Source organism: Bos javanicus, chromosome 1 (genome assembly GCF_032452875.1).
Source record: "Bos javanicus breed banteng chromosome 1, ARS-OSU_banteng_1.0, whole genome shotgun sequence".
NCBI lineage: Eukaryota > Metazoa > Chordata > Mammalia > Artiodactyla > Bovidae > Bos > Bos javanicus.
In genome coordinates, this window is record NC_083868.1 from 117,661,002 (window position 1) to 117,687,346 (window position 26,345).

Sequence of the window (26,345 nt, forward strand, 5' to 3'; positions counted from 1 at the left end):
ACTCTGTCAATACAGCAGTTCTACCCTTGAAAGAAAAGATAATCAACCTTTTCCACAAAAATGCATATTTCCAAGAAAGAGGAATTGTGTGGTAATGATTCATTCACATTATCCAAGTATTCTCCACTGAATTTCTTTCAGCTTAATTACTATGCTTAAATAGTTGTGCTTTTTTTTTTGTATTCTTATTGTTTATTTTTATTGGCATTATTGAATAATCTAACAACATCTAAGTGTATTGCTAAGGGTACTACTGAATGTTATAGAGAGAGAGACAAAGGTGAATAACATAAATCAAAACTTGACTACAGCTTACTTCGTTTTCATCGGAAATATTATGTTTTGATGAAAGAAAAAAATCTCTTGGTAACATTAGCCTTATATTTTGAACAAACATCTTTAAAGATTTTTTTTTTTAACGTGGACCATCTTTTAAAGCCTTCAGTGAATTTGTTGCAACATTGCTTCTGTCTTATGTTTTGGTTTTTATGGCTGTTAGGCATGTAGGATCTTAGTTCCCTGAGCAGGGATGAAACCTGCACCCCCTGCATTGGAAGGTGAAGTCTTAACCCTTGGACCACCAGGGAAATCCCTGAATAAACAGCTTTAAATATCTATTTGTTTCTTCATTCAAAAAATATTTAGAAGCCCCACTATATGCTGGCCTCTTCTCTAGACTTGGGAAAACACTTATGAATTAGACTAGAAAAGGAAAGTCCCTTGTTCTAAAGGTCTTATGTTTTAATAGGGAAACAGACACTGAAAAGCAAAAAAAAAAAAAAAAAGTTGTAATTTCAAATATTTACAAGAGTTAAGAAGAAAGAAAACAATCATGGGAGATGGGAGGCAGGGTACCTTAGGTGTGTGGCAGGTGGGCCTATGGAAAGACATTTTTGAGTTAAGGGCAAGCTCATTGTCAATAGCCAGCATTTAAGGAGGAGAGACAGGTGCAGACAATGACCCTGAGGTGGAAACCAGTGTGTGGTGGAGAGGGAGCTGGAAGCATCTGCAGGGAGCAGGGGCCAAGCAAAAAAACTTGTATTTTATTTTAAATATAATGGAAAGCCACGGGAGGGTTATAAGCAGAGGATTAACGTAACCTGATTTACATTTAAAAAGAAACCTTTTTGTTTTCTTAATCTCTCATAGTTTAGAATATGTTGTGTATTATGTTTAGACAAAGCTAAGCTTCTCATTATGTAGTCAAAGACAAGTTTATAGGGCTATCATATTGTGTCATACCAAAGTGGTAGAAATATCTAACAATCTATGTGACAGTTCTTATATAGAGATTTAATAACTTTATATCAAAATGAAAGGTTAAATCAAAATCAAAATGAATGATTAAATCAAAATCAATACTCATAAATCTTTTTCTCAATGAGACCCTAACTAACTTAATTGCAGTAATTTTGATTACTCAAGAAGAATGTAAAATGCCACATATAAAGAAAAAGAAACCTGTAAACAATGGTGAAAAAAGTTGCATTTTGCTTAAATGCAACATTAGATGAGTGTGATAGAACCCCCTGACAAGAAGAACTTCTAACAAGTAGAGCTAATTTTAGGGAGGCTCAGAAGTGAGCCTCATTTTTCCAATGAGATAAAAATATCCATAGATAAATCTAGGGACACTTTGAAGCATTCAGTGAGTCGTAAAAGAGCCACAGAGGAGGAACCGTTCTGGAAGAGGTAGGAGGCAAGGCCATACATTTTGGTATTGCTGGGTTTACTTTCTTTACGAGATTACTATCTAATTTCCCTTTCGGGAGTTTTACTTGGTTTCATGGGCTATTTCTTTGTTAGCAAGAGAACACTAAGATAGCATTCTTTAAAGAGGTTTCACTCTGGTGTATTAGTGGCCACAACTGGCCTAGCCACTTTCTTCACCCCTTCCTTTGTCTTCTCCTGATTCCAGTCCTTTGTGTAAGAAGGTTAAATTAATTCTTACATGCATGTGAAAAGTTACACAGTCGTGTCGACTCTTTGCGACCTCATGGACTATACAATCCATGGAATTCTCCAGGCCAGAATACTGGAGTAGGTAAACCTTTCCCTTCTCCAGGGGATCTTCCCAACCCAGGTCTTCCTCATCGTAGACTGATTCTTTACGAGCTGACCCACAAGGGAAGCCCCTTACTATGCATGCATGCGTGCTAAATCGCTTCAGTTTTGTCTGACTCTTTGCGACGTTATGAACTGTAGCCCTCCAGGCTCTTCTCTGTCCATGGGATTCTCCAGGCAAGAATACTGGAGTGGGTTGCCATGCCCTCTTCTACGGGATCTTCCTGTCCAGGGATCCAACCCACCGCTAACCCCACCCCCATCTCTTATATCTCCTGTGTTGTTGGCAGGGGGGTTCTCTACCACTAACGTCACCTGGGACGCTCCAGTTCTTACCATCAGTTCAGTCCAGTCGCTCAGCCGTGTCCAACTCTTTGCGACCCCATGAATCGTAGCATGCCAGGCCTCCCTGTCCATCACCAACTCCCAGAGTTCACTCAAACTCATGTCCATAGAGTTGGTGATGCCATCCAGCCATCTCATCCTCTGTCGTCCCCTTCTCCTCCTGCCCCCAATCTCTCCCAGCATCAGAGTCTTTTCCAATGAGGCAACTCTTCACATGAGGTGGCCAAAGTATTGGAGTTTCAGCTTTAGCATCAGTGCTTCTAATGAACACCCAGGGCTGATCTCCTTTAGAATGGACTCGTTGGATCTCCTTGCAGTCCAAGGGACTCTCAAGAGTCTTCTCCAGCACCACAGTTCAAAAGCATCAATTCTTTGGTGCTCAGCTTTCTTCACAGTGCAGCTCTCACATCCATACATGACCACTGGAAAAACCATAGCCTTGACTAGATGGACTGTTGTTGGCGAAGTAATGTCTCTGCTTTTTAATAAGCGGTCTAGGTTGGTCATAATTTTCCTTCCAAGGAGTAAGTGTCTTTTAATTTCATGGCTGCAATCACCATCTGCAGTGATTTTGGAGCCGAAAAAAATAAAGTCAGCCACTGTTTCCACTGTTTCCCCATCTATTTGCCATGAAGTGATGGGACCAGATGCCACGATCTTAGTTTTCTGAATGTTGAGCTTTAAGCCAACTTTTTCACTCTCTTCTTTCACTTTTGTCAGGAGGCTCTTTAGTTCTTTCTGCCATAAGGGTGGTGTCATCTGCATATCTGAGGTTATTGATATTTCTCCCGGCAATCTTGATTCCAGCTTGGGCTTCCTCTAGCCCAGCGTTTCTCATGATGTACTCTGCGTAGAGGTTAAATAAGCAGGGTGACAATATACAGCCTTGACATACTCCTTTTCCTATTTGGAACCAGTCTGTTGTTCCCTGTCCAGTTCTAATTGTTGCTTCCTGACCTGCATACAGGTTTCTCAAGAGTCAGGTCAGGTGGTCTGGTATTCCCATCTCTTTCAGAATTTTCCGTAGTTTATTGTGATCCACACAGTCAAAGGCTTTGGCATAGTCAATAAAACAGAAGTAGACGTTTTTTTCTGGAACTCTCTTGCTTTTTCCATGATCCAGCGGATGTTGGCAATTTGATCTCTGGTTCCTCTGCCTTTTCGAAAACCAGCTTGCATATTGATCAAATTACTCTACAATAACACTGTGTTATTAGTGGAAAAAAGTCACCCAGACTCTTTAGCCTACCCTAGTAATGAATTTTACGTTTGGTTTACTTTTATTTCCAAAAATCAAAACCATTTAAAATATTTATTTATTTTTTAATTGACGGATAATTGCTTTACAGAATTTTGTTGTTTTCTGGAGCTGGTGATTAATAACCTGTCTACCAATGCAGGAGACGTAAAAACATTTAAAGATGAACATTTGGCATTATTTGATATTTAAAAAATGATGGTAAAATAATCAAGTTAAAAAACATTAAACAAAATTGTATCTCATCTTTGGGATAAAATTACATGTACACATAGGATAACAATTTGGGGGAAAATATATCTGCACTTGGTGACTGTCTCTGGGTGATAAGATTATAGGCTTTTTTGTTTAATTTTTAAAAACAGTTTCCAAATTTTCTGCAATGATCACATAAAATTTTCACCTAATGTATTAGTATCATATTTTTAAAATGTATTCACACACACTACCTAAACCAAAAGAGACTTCATAAAGGTCATAAGAAGATATGAGACTACAATTTTACTTTTGTGTTAGATGGCACTTCATAATTGCTGTCCAAAGACAAAGTGCCCGTCATAAGCACTATATATTTGAATGCCATCAGAAGATAATAGTTGGAATGATTAGTGCTTTTTCAGATGAATTAAATTAATGCAGAAACATTTTAAAGAACAAACTTACGAGATAAAAAAGGAATTCAAAAAGGAATTAAAAGGACATGAATGGAAAAATATTTAAAATTCGAGAAGTAAAGCTGAATACAACGGGTGTGTCAGGACACCTTTGTTATCGTATGCACTGCAGCTATCTTTCTGTCTAGCTATGTGTCCTTGCACAGGTCATCACCTCTTTGGGTCTCATATTCTTTATCTGTAAAATAATCAGGTTGAATGAGAGTTTTGATGGTTGAATGGTTTTGATGACTTTTTGGTTTTAAGATTTTATAAATCTAGACTTCCAAAAAACAAGATTGGAGCCTTGGTTTTGCGTGCAACGGCCAACATATACATGGATCCACAAAACATTTTTGCTTTAGCTTTTGTGTTGTTGTTCAGTTGCTAAGTCGTATCTGACTCATTGCAATCCCGTGGACTGCAGCACACCAGGTTCCTTTGTCCTCCACTGTCTCTCTGCTTTTTTACCACCAGACACACCCACAACCGAGCGTCATTTCTGCTTTGGCCCATACGATTCATTCTTTCTGGAGCTATCAGTAACTGCCCTCTGCTGTTCGCCAGTAGCATATTGGACACCTTCTGACCTGGGGGACTTCTCTTCCAATGTCATATGTTTTGCCTCTTCATACTGTTCATGGTGTTCTCCAGGCAAGAATACTGGAGTGGATTGCCATTCCCTCCTCCAGTGGACCACATTTTGTCAGAACTCTTCACTATGACCTGTCTGTCCTGTGTGGCCCTGCATGGCATGGCTCATAACTTTATTAAATTCCATGAGCCACTTTGCTCAGACAAGGCTATGATCCATTAAAGGGTGCTTTAGCTTTGGGAACACTTGAATATGCTAGTTATTGGCTGATTCCCTCAAGGTACCCTTCTGAATCAGGACTTTTGCACTTACTGTACCTTCTGCTCCTTCTCTGAGATATTTGCACGACTAATTCCTTCACCTTCTTCAAATCTTTGCTCAAACATCACCTTTTCAGTGTGACTACCCTGACTATTTAAAACCATAAGCTCCTCCCACATCCATCCCTATTTCCTGCTTTTTCTCTATTGTACTTATTACCTTCTAATATGTTATTCTTTTATTTATTGTCTATCTTCCCACACTAAAATTAAAAAGGGAGAGGGCAAAGTCTTTTTAACCTGTCTTGTTCATTCTTATATTTCCAAGATCTATAATAGAGCCTGGCACATATTAGATTCTCAATAGATAGTGTATAAAAAAATGAATTTTCCATTTTTATAACATCCTACATTTTCATTCAGTATTATGAAAATAAAACAATATGCCTAAAATCATGAACAGTGGGAAATTCACTGCAGTAACATGTATCTTTAAAAGAAAAAATATTTAAATTAGATAAAGATTTTTATTGAAGCAATTTTAATTTTTACAGAAATTTCAGAAAATATGCAAGCTATATATATTGGATCATATGTAGAAGTCCTTGAGAATTCTGTAGTATTCTGTAGAAAACAGAAGGTTGAAATTTTGATCAAGAATACACATTCCTTTGACGTTAGTCATTCTTAATCATATTTAACTCAAGGCACATTGAAATATTTTAAATATTTTGTGTAATAGTTTAGTTTAAATAGCATTTCTTTTACATAGGAACATTTAATAAATAGAATCACTCTAGGGGTTAAAGACCTTATTTAGTTTTTAAAATATAGGTCTTATAGATATGTCACTATAGTAACAAACATTGGAAAAACAAGTCTATTTTGAATTCATAAAGTCTAAGTGTTATGCATTAATGAATACCTAGACTAAAAAAATATCTTTTTTATAGACTCCTTGGGCTTTGTTTTCTTCATGTTTGGTTTGGCTGCTCTCATTTACATACTTGTTCTCATTAGGGTTTCAATTTCAGAGCTGGACTCACTCTGCAGTGGGAACAAATGTCTTGCCACGTGATACCAACTTTCCATTACATCTTGAAGCATTTGCAGTCCCAGAGGCAAAGAATTTATGGTTGGTACACGAGAGATGGAACCATCACATAAAAGAAGGCAAATTTGAAAACACTTTTTCTCGGTGCCAATATAGTTTTAACATAATGAGAACTCAGAATAATCATGTAATGACCAAAAATGAATCATTGTTAAAACACTGTTTTGGGCATAAAATAGCTAATGTTTCTAGTTGGCTGATAATTTTCATAGCAACCATGGTATTTGGCATGTCCTAAACACCTTTCATTAGAGGCCTTCAGATCTCTTTGAAGCAGTTCATTATACTCTGAAACAGTTCAGAGAATAAGAGAGAATAATCCACAAGTTTTGCTGATATTCTATAGCTGTGTAGAGGGCATCACGTAGCAAATACTGAAAATGCACTATGAGATTTCTCAGTAACTCTCTAGTCAAGTAGGAAATGGAGCAGATGCAGCAAGAGACATTCAGAATAAGTACTGAAAGTCAAGTCCCAAGTTAGAGTTTGGTCAGAATTCCAAACTTAATTGTTTTGTTCTTTTTTAAAAGTTGAAGTATATGAATTGCTTTAGTCTTAAAAAAAAAAGTAGATAAATCATGGAGGCTATTTCAATGAAGTTGAAGTGAAGTCGTTCGGTCGTGTCTGACTCTTTGAGACCCCATGGACCAGGCTCCTCCCATGGGATTTTCCAGGCAAGAGTACTGGAGTGGGTTGCCATTCCCTTCTCCAGGGGATCTTCCCCGCCCAGGGATCAAACCCCGGTCTCCCGCATTGTAGGCAGTTGCTTTACCGTCTGAGCCACCAGGGGATAATGAATCATGGAGGCTATTTCAATAGCAGGGTCACTATTAATATCCATAAAAATAACATGGCACCATATTCCCAAGGAGTTTTGTATACTTCCCATTTCTCCGTATTCCTTACCGTTTTAGAGGGTTTTTGGTGGCAAGTATTATTTTAGTTTTGGCTAGAAAATCAAGGGAAAAGAGTATTGAGAATAGCAGTCAATAACTGTAAGAACTAATTGTGTAACTGTTCACATCTCTGATCATACCTTGCACTCATTTTACACTTTATGGTTGTTAAACTCTTGCCATGTATCATATCATTTCACCCTTATAACCATATATCTATGACTTGGGACAAGTCATTCAGCCTATGGCCATGCTTCCCGTTTTTACCAAATGGGCGGCATTTAATAGATATCCTTAACTAAGTCTACAGGAATGTTCCAGAATTAATAATAGTATAGTCCAATGCATTATGAACCCTTTAAAAGAAAGGTACTATTATAAGTGGAAAGTATATTATTTATCTAACTTGGGAAACCAAAATTTAGAGAGACCAAGTGAGTTGGCCTTAAGCATTTAACCACATTAGTCCCAAGAAATACACAGAATCAAGGATTAACATGTTTATATTTTATAGCTTAGGTAAAAAGCATGAGCTCTTATTACAAAGGGCAAGATATTGGCTCTTAAGTGGAAAATAGTACTTTCCAAAAACAGAAACAAATACTTATTCTGACCCATGAACTAACCAATTTTATTTAAATGTATCAAACTGAATATGATTTCATCAGTTATTGATCAACATTCAGGCTACATACATATGACAGCTGATGACAAAATCAGTTTATTTGAGGGACTTCCCTGGTGGTCCAGTGACTAAGACTCCACACTCCCACTGCAGGGGGCCTGGGTTTGATCCCTGGTCAGGGACCTAGATCCTGCATGCTGCAATGAAGAGCAAAGATCCTGTGTTCTGCACCTAAGACCCTGCATACCCAAATAAATAAATTAATTTTAAAAATAAGTATGGAAAAAAAACCATTTATTTGAAAAGATACCCAATTTGAGCACTGACAAAATTATTTGTAGATAATTACAGAATTATCCTGTAATTATTCTGAATTACGTACACTGAAAGGAGAAATAGGTAATATTTTTGATAAAAATAGTATTTTCCAAATATGTATATATATCAGTTAAGTTCAGTCGCTCAGTTGTGTCTGACTCTTTGCAACCCCATGAACTGCAGCATTCCAGGCCTCCCTGTCCATCACCAAATGCTGGAGTCCACCCAAACCCATGTCCATTGAGTCAGTGATGCCATCCAACCATCTCATCCTCTGTCATCCCCTTCTCCTCCTGCCCTCAATCTTTCCCAGCAACAGGGTCTTTTCAAGTGAGTCAGCTCTTTGCATCAGGTGGCCAAAGAATTGGAGTTTCGGCTTCAACATCAGTCCTTCCGATGAACACCCTGGACTGATTTCCTTTAGGATGGACTGGATGGATCTCCCTGCAGTCCAAGGGACTCTCAAGAGTCTTCTCCAACACCACAGTTCAAAAGCATCAAATCTTCAGCGCTCAGCTCTCTTTATAGTCCAACTCTCACATCCATACATGACCACTGGAAAAACCATAGCCTTGACTAGATGGACCTTTGTTGACAAACTAATGTCTCTGCTTTTCAATATGCTGTCTAGTTTGGTCATAACTTTTCTTCCAAGGAGTAAGCGTCTTTTAATTTCATGGCTGCAGTCACCATCTGCAGTGATTTTGGAGCCCCCCAAAATAAAGTCTGACACTGTTTCTACTGTTTCCCCATCTATTTCCCATGAAGTGATGGGACCGGATGCCATGATCTTCGTTTTCTGAGTGTTGAGCTTTAAGCCAACTTTTTCAGTCTCTTCTTTCACTTTCATCAAGAGGCTTTTGAGCTCCTCTTTACTTTCTGCCATAAGGGTGGTGTCCTCTGCATATGTGAGGTTATTGATATTTTTCCAGTCAATCTTGATTCCAGCTTGTGCTTCCTCCAGCCCAGCGTTTCTCATGATGTACTCTGCATATAAGTTAAATAAGCAGGGTGGCAATATACAGCCTTGACATACTCCTTTTCCTATTTGGAACCAGTCTGTATATACATGATCAGAATAATATTTCATATGTAATAGTTAACTTCATCTGTGAGTATAGCCTTACCAAAGAGTTTACATATTGGAATAAAACTCCCTTAAGAACATTGGATATTTATGTCTCAGTTTGAATGATATGATATTCTCTAGTTTCTAAATTATCATTCTCTTTAAAATATATTATTACCCAAAACTACAGGCCTAAAAAATTATTTACTTGTTAGCATTTACTAAACATTGCTAACATTCTCAAATGATCATTTTAAATTATTTTATTTAAAACTTTTTTATAATGGAGAATTCCAGTATATATAAAAGTAGAAAGAATTATATAACAAGTGACAACAATTGCATATTTAGCAGGGTTCCTTGAAAATGGAGAAAAAGTGAGAACAGAGAGAGATGGAAAAGAATAAGTCTTTAGCATGTGCCAGGCAGTGTGGTAAATGCTTAAATGTGTCTTCATGGAATTTCTACGACAACGCTATGGGATAAGCATTATCACCTCTAGTTCGGAGATGAAACTGTTGAGCCTGAGAGAGATTGAGGATTTCCTCAGGGGTTTAGAATCAGAGCCACATTTGAACTGGATCTGAGTGCCCCCCAGGTCCATGTTCTTGCCATGGCTCCATTTGATAATTTATCAACCACCAGATTAGATGTTCCCAAACTTGAGAAGAGAAACTACTTTCTGGATTTTTGTTTTGTTTGGAGATCTCATAATGGTGAAGGAAGAGGCCAAGAGAAAGTGGTTAAATCTGTTACGGATGAATTTAAGGAGAAGGGTTGCTGTTGTGAGGTTCTTGAGTGGGGAGGGAAGTGGGGAGAAGGCAGTTCCTTATCAAATGAAAGAAGCAGCACAGGCTTTCGGGTATGCCAGTCAATTAGGCTGATGCGTTGAGAACCTATACTGAGGTTGAATAAAGCTCTCTAGATGTCTTATTTCTGTTCAGTTATATTAAGGAGTAGAGCTTTTCTGATACCAGATAAAGAATTTTATTTTTCTATTCTTAAACAAAACAACTGGAGGTGTTGGTCTGTCATTCTATTTCAATTAAAATGAAGATGCATCTTTAGCTGGAATGTATGTGTAACTGTCTTGGAATTAGACTCTCCAGGGTCAGACTATCCTCACACAGCAGACAAGCAAATTCCCGGGATACCAGGCAATGTTTTCAGCAGGCTGCTGCTACTTCCTGTCCCGGAGAAGGGGAGACTTTGGTTCTAATCTCAGCTGTGCAACTGGCAAATCATCTTACCTCTCTGGGCCTCTGTTTTTCCTCCTCTGAAAAATAAGTAGGCTGAACTGAACTGAACAATTTCTAGAACTCCTTCCTATGCTTCTTCCATGCGTTTCCATGAAAAGAACAGAAATCACAGTTTATCCCTTAGTCCCTTTGGGGGAATAAAGCAACATGGAAGGAATTACCTTCCATGGTAAAAATCTCTGTCTGCTATACAAATTTTAGTGTCCAAAGATTTAAAGTCCATTAATCCTGAAGACTTGCTGGGAAGCAGGTCAGTTGACATTTCCGTACACTTATTTGAATGTGTTTTAGTGAAGTTAAACATTTTTTTCTGTAGGCTGAATAGAGTCAGATTAAAAAAAAAATTTTTTTTAACATTTCAAATGTAATTGACTTGTTTTGAGTGTCTTATTTAGGTGCTTTTAAAATCTCAAAGAATTTTGTCAAACATTCCCAAAACTGTGCTGCACCTTCAGAAATTATTTTAGGAAATATTTCTTGCTCTATCAAATGGAAAAAATGAAAATTTAAATGTTATATTATTTTAGTTATTCAAATATATATACCTTAATGATGGAGAAGGAAGTGGCAACGCACTCCAGTGTTCTTGCCTGGAGAATCCCAGGGACTGGGAGCCTGGTGGGCTGCCGTCTATGGGGTCGCACAGAGTCGGACACGACTGAAGCAACTTAGCAGCAGTAACTAATGATGAATACATACTAAATGGAAACATTTTACTATAAAATTACCTTCTGCTTTTGAATGACATAAAGTTTGTTATTTTATGAATGGGTGGATAACCTTGGTAAGAAAATGAGAAGACTTAAAATTGTGTGAAAATATAAATTCATCTTTCGGAATTGTCGCTTGCTCCACACACTGTTGATTTCCTGCCCGCTTAATGAGCGCTGCCTACTTGCTAACATTACAAAGATGAGTAGATGAGTAAGATATACTCCCTGCTCCTAGGAAATCATAACTAGTAGATATTTGTAGTTTGTCTGGAGAAAAGGAGAGCTAATAAAGTTTTTCTATAGTATTACCTCATTTGAACTAGTGAAGTAGTACTATTATTTTCTTTATTTTATTCATGAGGAGACTGAGTCTCAAGGAGATTAAGTCATTGTCACGGTCAACATGTTATTTGCTCAGTATCTGTGGTTCTATTTAACAGAGGCTGGGACCATGTCTGTCCTTTTCTCTCTGCAGCTCCAGTGCCTACCATAGTACCTGAACATAATAGGTACTCAGTACACATTTGATGGATGAATAGATACTGGATTATTAGTATATCCAACAAATATTGGATTGTAGAGAAACATTAGTAACATTAGTCCTCTCCCTCAAGTAAGTACTCTTTTACTATGCCTTGCTACCTCTTTAATTATATCTGTTTAGTATTAACAGAATGAATGCTTCAGGTCTGGAAAAAGAATCATGGACCACCTAATATTTTAAATAAGGGAAGATTTCCTTTGAAAAGCAGAAGCTGAATACCCTTGCAAATCCCCCAGATTTAAAACTCAACCCTCAAAGTATTCTTTATGAAGAAACAATTATGTATCAAACTTTGCCATTGTTGATGGCAAATCCAATTATTTAGAAATCTTTTGGAATTAGCCATTAGAAGAGATGGCTGCAAGTTTGAAGGTCTAGAAGTACTATGTGTACTTTATTTGTTATAAATATGGGTGATATTTACAAAGCTCAGTTTATAGTTGATGCTAAGAAACAGGGTTATTAACACTTCAGATTATAAGAATGGAATTCAAATGACCTTGGCAAAATGGAGAGTTGTTAATCCTAAATAGGAACACATGTAGGTAGGAAAGACAGATGTACAATAGCTGCAATGTGCAACTGTGGCAGAAAGGAATTTAGAGTACAAATTCAGGAATCACAAAGTGATTCTTGCATTACATTCTCCAGACCATTACTGGAATACTCCCATCAGTCTTGGGCCTACCAGTTGAAGAGATTTTTTTTTAACAAGGTGGATGAGACTCAGAGGATACAGAAAATAACAAAAGACTAGAAATTGAGAAATGTAAAAACAGAAAACAAGTTGAATTTTAGTCATGTAAGTAATTTCTCAAAAATGTGTATCATCCTTACAACCCACTCTCAGAAGCTTCTCCAGATGTGCTTCACCAAAATGAAGGGATGAATCAAGGTAGGAGAAGACAGTGGATTCAGGACACAGGCAAAGGGAATTTCTAGAAGATAGGGAAGGGACAGCCTGGGTGGCCAGTATGCACTTGGTCCAGGACCATCCTTCTCACTGATGCAGGTTACAAGGATCAAGGAAAGACTTCTTTAAGAAGGTAAACATGAAAGAATTTCTAACTTGTTTGAACATCTTCAAAAAAAAAAAAAAGTTCAACAAGCTGATGGAGAGTTTGGGGTTCAATTTGTGATAGTACACAGAATATTTGGCAAAACACACAAAAACCAACTCCAAGGAAACAAGTTGGAGCCAAAAAGAAAGAATTATAGTATATAGATGACAAAACTGACATAAAAATAACACTTACATACTGACACTAACATAGATACTAAGTATTAATCTAACCAAGATTATGATCTGGTGATATTGAGTGGATGAAGAGATGAGGAGCAGAATGTGTGTGATGGTCAGGAAGAGGGTGGTGGTGAAAGCTTTGCATTAGATTTCACAGTAAGAAGTCTTAGCATAATCCTGCACTTCAAAAATCAAATTTGCATATAGACAGTCATAGCATACTTAAAATTGTGGGTGGTGGCAGTGGTTTTAGTCACTAAGTCATATCCAACTCTTGCGACCCCATGGTCTGTAGCCCTCCAGGCTCTTCTATCCATGGGATTTTCCAGGCAAGAATACTGGAGTGGGTTGCCATTTCCTTCTCCAGGGGATCTTCCCAACCCAGGGATTGAACCCCAGTCTCCTGCATTGCAGGCAGATTCTTTATCGACTGAGCTACCAGGGAAGCTCAAAATCGTAGGAGTAAACACCAAAAACATCAACCAACCAATGAATTCAAACAAATAAAACAAAATAGCTAAAAACATTGAATATAATGTAAGGAGAAAGGTATTGATGGGACACAAAAGGGACTGCTGTTTTTCACAGCAAGACATATAAATTGGATTCTTTAAATTATGTGCACGTGAGGATGAAAGAGGAGAGTGAAAAAGCTGGCTTAAAATTCAACATTCAAAAAACTAAGATCATGGCATCTAGTCTCATCATTTCATGACAACTAGATGGATAAAAAGTGGAAACAGTGGCAGATTTTATTTTCTTGGGCTCCAAAATCACTGCAGATGGTGACTGCAGCCACAAAATTAAAAAAATGCTTGCTCCTTGGAAAAAAAGCTATGACAAACCTAGATAGCATATTAAAAAGCAGAGACATTACTTTGCTAACAAAGGTCGACATAGTCAAAGCTATGGTTTTTCCAGTAGTCATGTACAGATGTGAGAATTGGACCATAAAGAAGGCTGAGTGCCAAAGAACTGATGTTTTCAAGTTGTGGTGCTGTAGAAGACTCTTGAGAATCCCTTAGACATCAAGGAGATCAAACCAGTCAATCCTAAAGGAAATCAACCTTAAATATTCATTAGAAAAACTGATGCTGAATCTGAAGCTCCAATATTTTGGTCACCTGATGAGAAGAGCCAACTCATTGGAAAAGACCCTGATGCTGGGCAAGATTGAAGCCAAGAGAAGAGGATGGCAGAGGATGAGATGGTTGGAAGGCATCACCAACTCAATGGACATGGGTTTGAGCAAACTTTGGAAGATAGTGAAGGACAGGAAGCCTGGCATGCTGCAGTCCATGGGGTCACAAAGAGTTGAACACAACTTAACAACTGAACAATAACAATCATTTTGATTGGCTTCTCTGATGGCTCAGATGGTAAAGAATCTGCCTGCAATACAGGAGACCAGAGTTTGATCCCTGGGTTGGGAAGATCCCTTGGAGAAGGAAATGGCTACCCACTCCAGTATTCTTGCCTGGAGGATTAAAACAAACCAAAAAAGAAATCAAATTAACATTAAAATCATTAACATAAAAATATAGTTAAGAAGTTACCTAATAATATTACCAAATATGGGGAAATTCGTGTTTTCTTAGAGTGGTAACTAGTTGCTGTATTTGTGAAGTTAAGATTTTGGCTAATGCTCTGTTCTAGTAAGGGTTGATTTAAAGGAGTTGCTAAATGAGTGAGGTGTTTCCTTTCCTGGAGCTGTATGGAACTAACAATCCACACTCAATGGTCTGGCATGACTTATATGCAGTGATGGAGTAAGGTCCGAGTTGCATTGCCTTGGCTCATCTTCTAGGTTCCTTATAACTCTGTGGGCCTCTGGCAGAGGTGTGGTGTGAAGGACAGAACAATAGTAATTTAAGTCATATTATGATGGCATCTATTTAACTCATACAATCAAGAATAGAATTTAAAAATATGTATGTATATGTATATGTATGTGTGTATATATATATACACACACACACACATATATACACACACTCAAATATTCAAATTATTATTGCTCTGCATCTGTGAGGAGATTACTACCTCTGAAAGGAAGGAACTTAAATGTTTTGAATATCTTCCAAGTGCCTCACAAACATAATTTCATTTAATCACTCAGCACTGCTGAGGTGGGTATCACATAGCCCCATTTTACAGATGAGGAAATTACAGTTCAGAGAGGTTAGGTAACTTTTCTTCTGAGGTCACATAAATAACATAGGATTGAGCCGGTCTGTGTGTCTACAAAGCCAGTGTTCTGTTTTACCTTTATGCCTATATGCTTGTTTTAATTTTAACATAATGTAAAAAAACTAGTTCTCCCACTCTGAATGAATATGCTTTGAAAACAACTGATTTGCTCAGATTAGATAGCTATTTTGATGTCTTGAATTTTTTTTTCAATTTTTTTGGTCACTCTGCATGACATGTGGGATTTTAGTTCCCCGACCACGGATGAAACTCGCACCCGCCACGTTGGATGCACAGTCTTAACCACTGGACTGCCGAGGACGTTCCCATTTTGATGTCTTGTAGATACAACTTGAGTGTTTATGTGTTGCATGTGGCCTAGTTCTGTGAGAGGACAGCCTGTAGGTGATGGAATAGTCAAAACATGTCCCATCCAACCAGTCTCCCAAATTGCAGTATAGCCCCTTGAGACCCTGTGAATCAGAGTTTATAAACAACTATTCATAGACACAGGTGTTTTCCTTAGGCTATTATTTATGTGAGGCAGCTAAAAAGCAACTATTTTTTCCTTGCTAAGTATTAACTCTAGCACCTGGCTCACAAGGGCAGGGGAGGGAGGGTGGAGAAGAAACCCTTTCGAAAGAGAATCTGAAGAAGCCCACTGCAGAGAGAGGATGGCAAAGAAAAGACAGCCTTTGAAGAAAAGTCTTCCTAAGGAATAAGGACCACGTGGTCCTGTCGTCCTCCATAATCTAGATGCCAAGAATAACTGATCTTGGTTGAAGAGCAACTTGCCACTTACTCAGCTTTGTGATTCCACTTGAAATAGACTTCCAGTTAAAAGATTAAAAAATGACAACAAAAGCCATCTCTTTGTTGCTGCCTCTCAAATGTGCTCTTAACAAATATTGACAGCTCTCTGCCTATGATAGGAGTGCCTATTTTCACAATTGAAATGCTTCCATTCAATAAAGAAATAAATTTTTAAAATGTAGCCAGTAATTATTTTAATTTTTTCAGAATTGACTCACAGTAAAATAGATTTCTCACCTTTAATATAGGTGAAAGAGTTTCTACTTTGTATTATTGAGTTTCTATATTGTATTATTTCATTTTCCCTACCTCAAACAGAAAGAAAATTCCTTTTAACCATTCATCAGTTAGATTCATCAATCCCTTGAATTGGGAGCCATTCTTCCCTGGTAGCTCAGACTGTAAAGAATCGGCCTGCAATGCAGGAGGGCTGGGTTTGATCCCTGAGTCAGGAATATCCCCTGGAGAAGGAAATGGCAACCCACTCCATTATTCTCGCCTGGAAAATCCCATAGACAGAGGAGCCTGGTGGGCTACAGTCCATGGGGTCACAAAGAGCTGGACATGACTGAGCAACTAACACACTTGAATTGAGCACCTGCTACACTTTGGGGACATCAGGTGACTGTGACAGGTAGCTGGCCTGGAGGTCTTATTTTCTACTTAGGAATGATGGTGGAGGCAGAGAAACCTAGATTTGGAAATAGACCATGATGACTGTAAAATTGTATACAAAGGTTAAGACAGCGCAAAAGCTATTAATAGTCAGACTAACTCTGGGACTTTTCAGACAGTCTCCCGCAGATGAGGTGAAGTTCTGGTTTGGTCCTGAAAGCTTTGGGCGAGTTTGCCAGTCAGGCAAAGGGGACTGAAGACATTTGTTAAGGATGACAAAAGAATGGTATATGGGAAAGGAATAGAGTCGAGAACCAAACAGTGTGTTTGCGGAATGGCATGAGGCTCCTTGTGGTTAGGGTAAGGAGTAAATATGGTAGGGTGGTGGAGGTAAATACGGGAGGTGGAGAAATAAGAAGTAGGACATCCCACAGTATGTAATAGGAATAACAGGCTCCAAGACGGATTGTCAAGAAAACACTGACGACAATGAGGGTGGGCTAGCGTGAGGCAAGAGAGTAGTTGGTTGCCCAAGTGGGAGATACACACAGAGTTCTTGAACGTGTGATAATAAATTTATCAAGGAGGGGATGGTAAGGAATCAGAAGTTATTTAAAAATGTGAAGCACTAGGACTTCCCTGTGGACCAGTGATAAAGAATCCCCTTGCAATGCAGGGGACATGGGTTTGATCCCTGGCTGGAGCAACTAAGCCCCTGAGCTGCAATTAATTGAAGCCGGGAAGCTCTGGAGCCTGCATGTCACAACTAAAGGATCTGTGCACTGTAGAAAGATTCCACATGCTGCAACTAAGACCTGATACAGCCAAATAAATAAATACATTTTTAAAAATGTAAAAGACTATGTCATATTATAAAAAGATATTAATTATTGGTATTTATTATCTGTCCTAACTAGGAATGTGTTGTGACAAGCTATCCCTAGTTAAATGAAGATTTCCTGTGACCAATCTAATACACAATGCCTTCTACAGTAAGTATGTGCTACCATCCAACAGTCCTCTCTTGACTCCCCAGAGTTTATCATGGAAGCTATGTGTGGAACCAGCTCGTTTTAGTCTCTTTAAACATCCTAAGATAAACTTAGATTGCTTATTTGATTGTTAAGGATCCTGCAGAAGACAGTTAATTTTACTTCTAGCACATATGATCATATCTGTATAACTTTGTGTAATTGGTAAAATGGCGAACTTTGTGTAATTGGTAAAAGTTAAGGCCTGTGATTTTATAAGCTTTTCACTCAGATGAATGAATTGATGGCCTTGTTGCAGCATTCCAGACTTGGGATAGAATGAAATTCAAGTTTCTTTTAGCCTTCATTTTAAGGAACCAACTGGCCCTTGTAATTAGATGTATGAACATTGGTAAATATACATATTTGGATCTGACCATGATTTAACATTTTGACAAACACCTATGCTAAATCCATCAATGAGACAGCTGAGGAAAAAATTTCTGGAAGAATTTTTACTGTTCTTCAGTGCTCCTCAGGCAGGAAGCCACAGGAAATATGTATTGTGGTACATATTTCCCTGCAGGATTTGGTGTGTCATTCATTGTACACAGTTCTGCTTTCCAGCTGCCTGTAGTTCACATTTTTGTACTTGCTTTTCCCTCCAGGATAATTCAATGAAGTCAGTTCCTCTGAGATAGAAAATGTCTTTTTATTTTTTTTAAGGTCAGAGGTTTTTTTCTTCCTTCCCAATTGAGAGATAAACTTGATTAAACAGAAAAGATTTAAGTAGTCAGAATTAATAATTTTGACATATGAAAAACTGTGATTGCAATTTGAAATAGTCATTAGATAATTTTATTAATCTAATAGGATGAGTGTTTTTTGGGCTAAATGAAAATAAGGTCTGTCAAATTTGGAGCAGTTTAAAATGTAATAAATTAGAATCTGGGATATGGAAGCGGAAACCAGCCTTTTCTGAGAGAACCTTACTGCTATTTTATTAGATATGGTTTTTTACTTTAAAATTTCTCTGCATTTCTTTTCTTCTCACTATCCTGCACCCAATCTTTAATGTAGAGTAAAATATTTCCCCCACTTTGAAATGGGAAGTAGTGAATAGAATGCTTGAAAATCAGTTAGTATTCTCATATTAAGCAACTTTTTAAAAACATATTTAGCTGTGGTTTTTCGATCTGCCTGTGCATGAAAAGCACCTGGAGTACTTAAAACAAACGAACAAACAAAAACACAAACTTCACCCCAGAATTACTGAATGGGGTTGAGCCTGGCTGTTCACATTTCATAAAATCTCTCAGGCTCACTCTAATAATATAAGCAGAGTTGAGACCACTGACTTCTACTTTTCTTTGTACAGGTATCTCCAGGTTCATTTTTAACCTGCTAAACTTGACTCCCTTATCACCAGCTCAGAGATGGCTGCTGGGAAAACTGACAGTCAAGTGCAGTGGTCTAGAAGAGAGGAGTCCGAGATGATTTCTTAGGCTATGGGGAAAACATGAGAACTTCTATCTTTATTTTTGAATCTCATCCTCTAACAAAATCTGTTTCAAAAATATTTTATGGTGCACATATTAATACAACAGAATTTTTTTTTAAGTCTGGGGATGTACCATCAAAATCTTCACAACCTTAGAAATAGGCAGAACAGAAAAGACTCATTTCCCTATTACTTACGTCTCTTGATTCTTTATGGTCACTGAAACAGCTCAGATATTGGTTTTTTATGTGTCTATCAATCGCTTCAGAGTTTTCTAGAGCTATGTATGAAGTCCTGCAAGATGGTTGTCCCCTACTTGATAGCCTAGAAAGGCCAGTATTATATGAAAACCTATCAAACACAGTCTTCTCTTGCTGAATCTTAGCTCTTTCCAGAGTTCCCGCTACAACTTCATTTCCTGGTCCCTTCTTGTGGTAAAACTTGTTCTTGTCCTTCTAAACTCTTCTAAAATGCTCAAGTGCCTTTACATACAGCAACAGGAGAGATGTTAATGTAGAAATGCCTTCGAAATATCTCTTGATATTAGGGAATTGTTTTTAAGATATAATATTGATATTGTGGTTATTTAAAAAGAATAAAAAGAATCTTTGTTTTTTAGAGATACGTATGTAATCTTGAAAGTCCCTTGGACTGCAAGAAGATCAAACCAGTCAATCCTAAAGGAAATCAATCCTGAATATTCATTGAAAGGAGTGATGCTGAATCTGAAGCCCCAGTAATTTGGCCACTTGATAGGAAGAGCCAACTCATTGGAAAAGACCCTGATGCTGGGAAAAATTGAAGGCAAAAGGAGAAGGGGACAACAGAGGATGAGATGGTTGGATGGCATCACCGACTCAATGGACATGAGTTTGAGCAAGCGCCAGGGAAATGGTGGAGGACAGAGAAGCCTGGTGTGCTGCAGTCCATGGGGTTGCAGAGAGTCAGAGATGACTTAGCGACTGAACAACAATGTAATGTATATGGAATGTGCTTTAAACTAATATGAGAGTATATTTAACTACAATAAGGTGGCTCAGTGGTAGAGGATCCCCCTCCTAATGCAGAAGATGGGGGTTTGATCCCTGGGTCAGGAAGATCCCTGAAGAAGGAAATGACAACCCACTCCAGTATGCTTTCTTGGGAAATCCTGTGGACAGAGGAACCTGGTGGGCTACAGTCTAAGGGGTCGCAAAAGAGTCAGACAGGACTTAGTGACTAAACAACATTAACTCCCACCTTGTCCTTTTCATCTGCCTTTAGGATTTTCCCATCAAATCACTTGGTTCTCTGCCTCACCCCAAGTCCGCCTCAGACATCAAATACTCCCTCCACTCTAGTCAGCGCCCTCAGGTCATTTTCTCACCCCACCACCTAGTTTTGCCAGGCCGCCTGGCAACAGCACAATCTTTCTCTACTATTTTTCTCTTCTTGCCTGGCTGGGGTGACACCAGAGCCAATCAGGTAGCTCTGCTTGTGTCTTCTGTGAGTGGATTCTTGATCTCTTGGCTCTGGTCTGAAGTCTTCCCCTGTGGGCTCTGTGTCTTCCAGCCTCATATCACAATCCTGCACGGGGGGATTTCAGATATTTACCGATTGGGAGGAGGCAACCTTTCTGTTCCTTTCTCTGAGGCCCAGTGGAAACCACCCTACTCCTTGTCTCCATGAAATGGAAAGTCTAGAGGCAGCTCTCATAGTTTCTGCTGGGGGAATTTCTGGGATGTCTATTTATTTTCCTGAGCTTTTATATTCTTTTTAAATACATGAGTTGCTCTGAAAGTCCCTAAAGCATTTATTTTCATAACTGTAATGAATCCCTGATATTTGGAGGGTTTTTTGAATACCTTAGATATATGTAATCTCACATGTACGAGTGTCTATTGTCTTTTGTTTGTTTTTCTGTTCTTTGTTTTTGTAGTGTGCGGGGCACCTGCTTTGTACTTTCTGTTGCTATACAGAGAAGCGCCACTCTTAGCCACTGGAGTACACGCTCCATCCCACTGTCTGCATCTTATTTCCTTCTTAACTTTCTGGTCCCCCATCCCTAGCATGGCCATTGGATATTGCATCACCACTTCCCTTTCCCCTAATGTCCCGTGACCTACTACGTGAAAAGTGTTGGGCAGTGTGAACAGTTAGCATCTCAGCATTCATCTCCCCTTATAGCTGGGCCTGGGTTGGGGAACTGAGGGGGAAGGGCTGGAGCTGGGAGAGGGAGAAGAAACTGATAATTGTTCACTTTCTCTTCTCTCTTTGCACTTCCAATTTTAGAGTGAGGAGAGGCAAATCTCCCATTCAGCTGGGATTTCAAGGACACTAGAATAACAAAGCTTAGGACCTGTCAGTCCCATTTGCACACTCCCCACCCCCCGCCCCCCCGCCCACCCCAGGACTGAGACCAAACTGCAAGGCAGTCCCAGGAAAATGAGAAGAGAAGGAGCAGGCCATGGGAGAAGAGACAGTAGGGGAGGGGAAAGAAGAAGGTGAGGAGGAGGAAACATTTACTCTTTCATTTAGTTCTTCTTTTAGAATGAAGCTGAATTATCTTGTGCCTTACAGCATTAAAAATGCATTTCACTGGACCTCTGATGAGATATTTGAAATGTCCAAATGGTAGGGGAGCTATTGATATACTAGGAGTTTATGGGCAAAATGAGGCAATTTTTCAAATACTCCCTAACGCAAGAAGTTCCTGACTTTGAAGAGACAGTCATTTGTTGACTACGTTTATCCACATTTACTTCCAAACTCCTCAATAATATATTTCATATAATACACATTTCCCATCAGATTGATGTTTTGACTCAATTTTCCAGGCTTTTAATAGCAGTTGCCTAAGACTCCTGCTTTTGCCTATATAGACAAGGTCTATGTGTTGACAAATTTGATTTATTCTTTTTGTATAAATCCAGGCAGGGGTGTACAGATAACATTTATATATATATATATATATATATATATATATATTTTTTTTTTTTTTTTGCATTGATGATACGTTCACATAAGGAAACTCAGAAAAACTACCAAAAAAAAAAAAAACCAACAAGGATCAACCCTCAGAGAGAATTGCTTAGTATTTGGTGCTTATCCATCAAATCAGCTCTATCCACATATGTATTTCTTTTCCTTTTCTTCCCCAGTAGGGATCATGGTGATCGTTCTACTCTGAACCCTTCTTTTTATTTAATACTACATCACAGCCCAGGTGGATCAGTGGTAAAGAACCCGCCTGCCAATGCAGGAGACATGGGTTTGATCCTTGGGTCAGGAATATCCCCTGGAAAAGAAAGTGGGCTACCTTCCTCCAGTATTCTTGCCTGGAAAATTCCATGGACATAGGAGCCTGGTGGACTACAGTTTATGAGGCCTCAAAGAGTTGAACATGACTAAGCACATACAAATACACACATATACACACACCACAGACCCATTACTATGTACACTATAGGATTTTTAAAGTATAAATTTTATTGCAGTATAACATGCAGAAAATTCACAGATTGTAAGTGTGCAGCTTGATGAATGTTCACAAAGTGAACACACCCATGTAACCAACAGAATGCAACAGGCACCCCAGAAACAGGACATACCAGCACCCCAAAGCTTCCCAAAGCCCCCTTACAAGTACTGTGCTCCATCTCAAGTGTTACTGCTATCTTGACTGCTAAAACATAGACTTCCCCATCCCTCCCATTTTTGAACTTTATACAAATGATATATTTATAAAATATATGGTATATTTAAAGTATTTATAAGAACTGCAGTATGTACTTTTTTTGTTTTTGTCTAGCTTTTCTTATCATTATGCTTGTGAGATTTATTCCATTTTGTGTATGGCTGTAACATGTACATCTGAATTATTGTATAGTATTGCCTTGTATGCCTATTCCACAATTTATTGACCCATTCTATTTTTGATGGGCATTTGCCCCTCCTGAGATATTATAAATAGTGTTGCTCTGAACATCTTTGTATACAGCTACAGGTGACATATGCACTCTTTTCTCTCAAAAAAAAAAAAAATAGTTGGTTTACAGGTAAGGCATATGTTTAGCTTTATTAGATAATGCCAAATAGTTCTCCAAAGTGGCACTTTCAATTTTTCACTCTCATCAGTAATGTCTGAGTCCACTTATTTCATATTCTTGCCAATACTTGGTATTTTAAAAAGTCCAGGCCATCAAAGGTAATTAATTACTAGAAACTCTTCTTTTGCCTAGACAGATAAGGCCTATATATTTGTTCTTTTTATGTATATTCTCCAGAATCATATAGAGTCCCTCCCTTGGAAGGCAAGGAGGTCAAACCAGTCAATCCTGAAAGAAATCCACCCTGAATATTCATTAGAAAAACTGACAGTGAAGCTGAAGTTCTAATACTTTGGCCACCTGATGCAAAGAGCCGACTCATTGGAAAAGACCCTGGTGCTGGGAAAGATTGAAGGCAAAAGGAGAAGAGGGCAACAGAGGATGAGATAGATAGCATCACTGACTCAATGGACATGAATTTGAGCAAACTGCAGGAGACAGTGAAGGACAGGGGAGGCTGGTGTGCTGCCATCCATGGGGCCACAGAGTCAGACACAATGTAGCAACTGAACAACAATAACAGCAATAAGTATTTTATTATTATTATTATTACAATGGCAATATGTTCACTTAAAGAAATCCAAGCAAATTTTGGTCACTTGGGTGGGTGGATAATAGTCTCTTACTGCAGTTTTGATTTTCATTTCGTATATTTACCAGCCATTTGAATACCCTGTTTTGTGAAATAATTCTTCAAGTCTTTTGCCTGTCTTTTTTCTTGGGTTGTCTGTTTTTTCAAGTTGGCTTTTAGGAGTTCCTTATACCTTTGGAGGAGTCCTTTGCTGGATATGTCCTACAAATATCTTCTCTGTGACTTGCTTTTTCATTCTTAATGATGATTTTTTAATGGAATAGAAGTCCTTAGCTTTAATATAATCCAATTTATCAATCTTTTATTTTATGGTTAGTACTTTCTGTGTTCTGTTTGAGAAATCTTGGCCTATTTTAAGGTCATGAAGATATTCTCTTATGTTTTCTTCTAAAAGCTGTATTATTCTACCTTTACATTTACATCTGTAATTTTTACATGTGGTTTGAGGTAGAGAATCAAGACTTTTTAAAAATAATTATGTACCTATGTATCTAATCCATCCAGTGTCCCTTATTGAAGGTACAGTTCCTTCCCTAAACAATGTGAGTTTTACGTGGGTTCATGCCTGCCAAGGAACTTCCCAGGTGGCACTAGTGATAAAGAATTTGCCTGCTGGTGCAGGAGACATAAGAGAACTGAGTTCAGTCTCTGGGTCAGGAAGATCCTCTGGAGGTGGAAATGGCAACCCACTCAAGTATTCTTGCCTGGAGAATCCATGGACAGAGGAGCCTGGTGGGCTACAGTCCATAGGGTCGCAGAGTCAGACATGACTGAAGTGGCTTAGCATGCCTGCCATATCTAAATATGCCATTTAACCACTTGGGAGAGCATTTTCTTGCATATTCTTCCTTGATATTTAGCATGAGTGACTTAAAAAAATACTGATGTGAGTGCTAGATTACTTATAAAGAAAAAATATCAAGATGCTGAAAACAGCCAAGCATTTGTTAAAATATGGCTAAAATCTCTTAGTTATAATTTTGAATTGACCATTATGAGCCAATAAAAGGTTAACTTTAAAAAGTGAATTTTGACTGCTTGTATAAATCAGTATTTTCGGGGGCTTGGGTTAATTTTAGTTAAAAATGTACTGATCTTATTTTGAATAATTAAGCTTCTCTTTTATTATTTTGAAGACCAGTTTGGGGAATGTAATAAATTTTATATTTACCAGAGGAAACTTAGTTTGAGAATGTGTGTGTGTGTGTGTGATTAATCACGTCCAATTCTTTGTGACCCCACGGACTGTAGCTTGCCAGGCTCCTCTGTCCATGGAATTTCCCAGGCAATAATACTGGAGTGGGTTGCCTTTTCCTACTCCAGGGGATCTTCCCAATCCAGCAATTGAACCCATGTCTCTTACATCTCCTGCATTGGCAGGCAGATTCTTTACCACTGTGCCACCAGGGAATTATACTATTAATATTTATTGTTATTACACTATTAGCATTCATTCCCTCAGTGACTTATTTTGAAGTCTCCATTTTATTTGAGATAGCTCATAATTTTAAAGGTATTACAAAATGGAAACTTAACGAGAAGCTATTTGACAAATAGAGCCATAATATATAGGAAGTGGGTTCTGTATATTCTGATGATATATATGTGAACTGTATGATTGAAATTTAACATTTTCATATGTTTGTAATAATTATTTTACACAATTATCTTTACTAGAATAAATCTAATCAGGAAATATAAATTCAGTTTCCCAAATGGACTTTAAATATAATATAATACAGCTTGATATTAGAGAAACATGCTATTAGTCTTATTTTTAGCCACCAAGAGAGTGTCAGCATTGTTAATTAACCTTTGATATGGAATTTCCCTCCCTCTTTTAAGTATCTATATTATTATAAAGTGTGATGTATTTGATTTTTAAAAATTAATCTTAAAATGCTTAATAATTCTGTCATTTAAAATGGTTGTAATCAAAATAAGGAAGTTGGATTTGTGATGAATAGGCTTAATGTTTTTTGCACTTGGCTGAGCAGAAATTAATTTTAATTTAAAACATCTTACTCAGCCTCAGGGCATAAATGAGCATTCAAATCGGATTTTAACCTTTAGTAATTAAACTTCTTATTTTTCATGAAACTTATAGTAGGCTACATGTCTACAGTCCATGGGGTCGCTAAGAGTTGGACACAACTGAGCGACTTCACTTTTACTTTTCACTTTCATGCATTGGAGAAGGAATGGCAACCCACTCCAGTATTCTTGCCTGGAGAATCCCAAGGACAGAGGAGCCTGGTGGGCTGCCGTCTATGGGGTCACACAGAGTTGGACACAACTGAAGCGACTTAGCAGCAGCAGCAGCACACATATTTATATTTATATGTATTAGCTATTTGTAATTCTGTTGAAATTATTTTAAGGTAAATAAACATTCAGTTTAGTCCAGTTGCTCAGTCATGTCTGACTCCTTGCGACCCCATGAACTGCAGCATGCCAGGCCTCCCTGTCCATCACCAACTCCCGGAGTCCACCCAAACCATGTCCATTGAGTTGGTGATGCCATCCAACCATCTCATCCTCTGTCATCCCCTTCTCCTCCTGCCCTCAATCTTTTCCAGCATCAGGGTCTTTTCCAATGAGTCAGCTCTTCACATCAGG

The 26,345-nt window shown here is 38.1% G+C and overlaps 1 long non-coding RNA gene across 1 annotated transcript; it reads left to right on the top strand.

Annotated features, from left to right (window-relative positions):
- The first annotated feature begins 11,023 nt into the window (after positions 1-11,023).
- LOC133248624 (uncharacterized) lies at positions 11,024-26,140 on the top strand. The gene is made up of 3 exons (XR_009736773.1): positions 11,024-11,782; positions 17,492-17,566; positions 19,666-26,140. It is a non-coding gene; the product is annotated as an uncharacterized LOC133248624 (long non-coding RNA).
- The last annotated feature ends 205 nt before the right edge of the window (positions 26,141-26,345 follow it).